Source organism: Adiantum capillus-veneris, chromosome 30, assembly GCF_014529385.1.
Source record: "Adiantum capillus-veneris isolate H3 chromosome 30, ASM1452938v2, whole genome shotgun sequence".
Classification (NCBI taxonomy): Eukaryota; Viridiplantae; Streptophyta; class Polypodiopsida; order Polypodiales; family Pteridaceae; genus Adiantum; species Adiantum capillus-veneris.
In genome coordinates this window covers 22,607,930-22,612,768 of record NC_140960.1, presented here as the reverse complement: position 1 = coordinate 22,612,768, position 4,839 = coordinate 22,607,930, and positions in this window count along the sequence as shown.

Below are 4,839 nucleotides of genomic sequence, written 5' to 3'. Positions count from 1 at the left end.
AGCAAGGATCAATAGGTGATGGCAGGATGTGGGCAGAGGTGGTTGCAGGACACCGAGCGCGACCATTAGTAGCGGCAGACGAAGGCGAGGGCAGAAGGGCAAGGAGTTTCCTTTGCAAAAGGGGAAGGGGGAATCTGGAGAGATTCTCCAGATTCCCCTTAATAAAAGGGGACCGAGTAGTAAAGGAATTAGATGTATTAATAGTGGAAATACACCACAATGGACTATATTCATAGGAGCTTAGGCTAGATAATAAGAACACTAATGGTTGCACTATCTAATGAACCTTTAATTAGTGAATTGAAAGAAGAGCAACAAACTTTGGAAATGTTTTTTTTGTTATTGTTCATTTTCTATTTATGTAAGTGTATTAAGACCAAGCTAGAGAAATTGATTTTGATAAAGAAGATTGAAGAATCTATTATTTCTAAGCTTGAATAAAGTGAGTGAAGGGGAAGGCCAATGGTTTGAGCAATAAAAGAGGTTGCATTTGATGGTAGAATGGGGGGTAAGAATTTGGGCTCTAGGATTTTATGAATGCAATTTGCTAAAATTGGAAGGAGGCAACAACCGATGTAATTCTTGTGTAAGTAGTCAAATTATAATTAATTGTTGGCAAAGCAAACAAATTAATATGTAGAAAGTAATGTTCAGCCAAAATAAGCAAATTGAAGTGCAAGAGTAGCAAGAGCAAGCCGTTTGATATTTGGTGCATACAACACATGCAAGTGTGGGTTCATGTAGGGGTGTTAAAAATAGCACCAAACAATGTCAATCTATACTATATATTAAGGAGACTGATTTTCCAGTGCCACGTGTCAAAGTTTGCTGCATCCGGTGAGTTTCGGTTTATATGAGTGAGAGGGAGAGGGGAAGAGAGAGAGGCCACCGAAGGCGACCGGCCATACTAGTGAGCAAGAAAGGAGAACACACACAAACACATTGCTTCTTGCCATAGAATAAGAGAGAGAGAGAGTGAGGTATAATGTGTGTGTGTGTTCAAGTGTGTCACTATGCATGTGTGTGTGTGTGTGTGAGAGAGAGAGAGAGAGAGGGAGCCGAGGGGGGGGGGGGGGGGGGGGGGGGGGGGATCTCTTTCTTCCCACCATCAAAGGGCACGCGTGCGCACACACACACACACACTCTCTCTCTCTCTCTCTCACTCTCTCTCTCTCCCTCCTTCCTTTGGCCTAATACATCATGTCATAAACCTACAAAGGATGGGACAAATCCTTTAGCTGCCCACAGTGGTCAGGAAAGAGTGATAGAAGGGATCATCAGGCAGTAGGATGCCTCCATGTTAACCCCAAGGTTGTGGGTTCAAGCCCTACTACATTGCCTTGATCAATGCCTTACATTGGGAGGATGAGTGTGGGTGTGTATGCGGAGATCTCCACATGAATTAAAAAATGATGCCTTGGGGCAACATTTTTATATTGAAAAAATGATAGAAGGGATCACAAATGTTTCTAGCATGCAGGTTATGATTTATAGTCTACGAGAAAAAGCACTTGGCCTTCAAAGAGGCTTTACTATGGCAGATATTAATCAAAAGAATAGCTTCCTTGAACCTCAAAGCACAAAACTGATTGTAAAAGGCTTTTGTGGGAGCTGTGAGCTAATGAAAAATTCGGTGGATAATGTGACATGGAGAGTTTCTATTGGTGATTCAAAGAGAAAATATTGCTTGTTTAAGTTATATGTGCCAAACAAATTGTGTAAGAAATCAAAACTCGCGGAGACCTACACACACAAAAATTCCATACAGAGCTCTCTCTCTCTCTCTCTCTCTCTCTCTCTCTCACTCACACACACACACACACACACACCTATTGTAGTCCATGCCAGAAATCAGAACTCGTTTGAAGGCATGCACACACAAAAATTATAGACAGAGCGCTCTCTCTTTCTTTCTCTCTCTCTCTCTCTCTCTCTCTCTCTCTCGGGATAGTTTCCTACGACGTTAAAAATTCTCTTCTTCTTTTCTCTCTCTCTCTCTCTCTCTCTCTCTCTCACACACACACACACACACACACACACACACACATGTTGTAGTCCAAATCCCCCTCTCTCTCACACACAGATATCTATTGTAGCCCAAATCACTCTCTCTCTCTCTCTCTCTCTCTCTCTCTCTCTCAACCCGGATGCTCTCTCTCCCTCTCTTGCCGATCTTCTCCAAAGGACTTGCCACAAATCAAACAAGTCGGAAGAATAATTAGCTTGACCTAGATGCTCACTCTCCCATCTAATTCAAAAGAGCTCTTGCAATCAAACAAAAGAAAACAATAACTGGTAAAATTTTATTGTAGAGAGTGAGAGAGGGGATATCAGGCACTCGGGAGACCATACCCGAAGGCGGGGGGGGGGGGGGGGGGGTGATAGGAGATACAGAGAAGGAGGCACTCACATATAGGTGGGTCTTAACCTCTCTCTCTCTCTCTCTCTCTCTCTCTCTCTCTCTCTCTCTGTGTGTGTGGTTGGTAGCCCCCTCCTGTAGCATTTATTCAATCGATAAACCTTTTAGCCTGCTCCAATGGATTGGCCGTCGAGTTGAGCCCTCACTTTCGCCCTTTCGCAGTTTGCGCTCGCACTAGACCTACAGTAAAGTTTGCTTTCTCTCTCACGTGAGTCCCTCACTCTCACAATAAAATCTTTTTATAGACTCTCTCTCTCTCTCTCTCTCTCTCTCTCTCTCTCTCTCAAAGGCAACAACACCCCATGAAATTGTTAGAGCAGAACTGGCAGCTACTCCGATGGTGGTTGAGGCACTTACCAGATCAGTTATGTATGTACATGGCTTGTGGGATTTGGCATCTCATCGCTATGCTAGATTGGCCCTCGAATCATCCCGCCAATTAACTTTGGGGGCGACTCCAATGTTGGCATGCACAGATGTCAGCGTGGTTTCAGCTACATGGTTTTTCGATGGACATATTACCACCTTTTCAGTATTCCCTGGATGCACCATCACTCGCATTGACTCGCTTGGAGATCAGCAGGATAGTCAGACAGGATCTTACACAGCCCGATGCACAGAGGACCTGGTTGAGCCACCCCCAGGAGTTGGGAAAGAAAATGGCTTTTTATAGACAGCATTTTCTTCAGAGGATGGCTTCGTTGTACGACCGAGATACACGGATTCACATCTCTCGCATGGGCTTCGATGTGTGAGAGGTCAGCTCCGCACTTCCTCCCATCAACTACACATAGAGACAGGCAGATACACTTCGACAGCCGACAGAGGAGCGATTATGCGAGTTATGTGACATTGAGCCCGAGACAGAGGAGCACTATATCTGCAGATGTCCAGTATATTATGAGATTAGGGGACGTTTCCATTGCCTCTTCAGAGATGGCTTCGGGCCCTTGTCTAGAGTGGTGGATTACACTGATCAGAGATGTCTTCGGCTTTTCTTGCTAGAATTACGGCTTCACAGAGAGGACCTAATACATAGGATGAAGTGCTCTAGGAGAGGGCCTATCCAAAGACCAGTCTCACACTACTTCCAAAGCGGCCACCCTCAGACAACAAGCTACACCACAGCCCGCCCCTCACCACGTGGGACTCTGCTAGAGAGAGCCACTGAGGTTAGTAGATCCCGAGACCCACGGCCTCCTCGCAGATTACGTGGTCGATCTGTCTACCACCGACGTATCCAAACTACCATTGGGAGATACAAAGCGACTCCTACGAAGCTCTTCACAGAGCAAGAGATTGATATCATGCTGGAGAGACCCATGAGAGAGTTCATGTGATGACAAAGGATAGAACCAGGCCCAGCAGGACACCCATGCCCCTTAGTAGACTGTTTCTTATATCAACAACTTCCCGCTCCCGCCCCCCCCCCCCCCCCCCCCCCCCCCCCCCCCCTTTTTCTACTGGTTCAGTCCTTACTTTAGTACTTTATTTTGTATTGGACACTTTGATACACCTGATGAGTATTTGATGTATTGGTCTCATTGGTCCTTTAGGCCTCTTTTGTAGACATTAATAAACATTTCATTTCTCTCTCCCTCTCTCTCTCTCTCTGTTACACACACACATTTTCTTATGGTACTAACTATCGAATGTTTTTTTTTAAATTCCCCTTCTGACTCACTCATTCCTAGCAATGATGAGAGATAAGATAGGAAAGCTTTCGCTCTCAAAATTTCAAATATTTTATTTAAATGCCTTGTTCACCTAGTGCTTTATAGGTCTCTTATCTCTCTAAATTCATAGCGGACAATACACTTGGACGATCGGCAATTTTCCATCGTAAATATTTTTTAAAATTTTTGTGCTAATTTCCCATGGAGTCCCTTTTTTTTCCACTACGTTCACCTACCTATGTGGCACCGCAAACTAATTCCCTACCTCGCTACCTCCCCCAACCAAAACATGGTTATTTAAATTAAATTATAAGTCTATCTCTCTCTCTCTCTCTCTAGCTATCCCCCACTTCCTCTCTCTTCCAGGTGTCTCTCTCTCTCTCTCTCTCTCTCTCTCTCTGTGTGTGTGTGTGTGTGTGTGTGCGCCACGTACCCTCCCTCCTCTCTCTCTACCACGTACCCTCCCTCTCTCTCTCTCTCTCTCTTCATAACAACTGATGTGCCTACTAATCCATTAAACCTGCTTCCTGTACGTGCTCCACACTTTGGCTCCTTCCGCCCAGATCCTTGTCCTAGCCTCCACAACATCACCAGCTAATGCTTGTAATAGCCTCTCTCTAGGGCTCGCCACACAGCAGCCCGCTGAGGCCATTGCAGAGAGGACAGCAGGCCAGTTATGGTTTATGCCATAGCCAGGTGAAAGGTGAGATGCTGCTGACGCTCGTGTCATGGTTGGATACATGA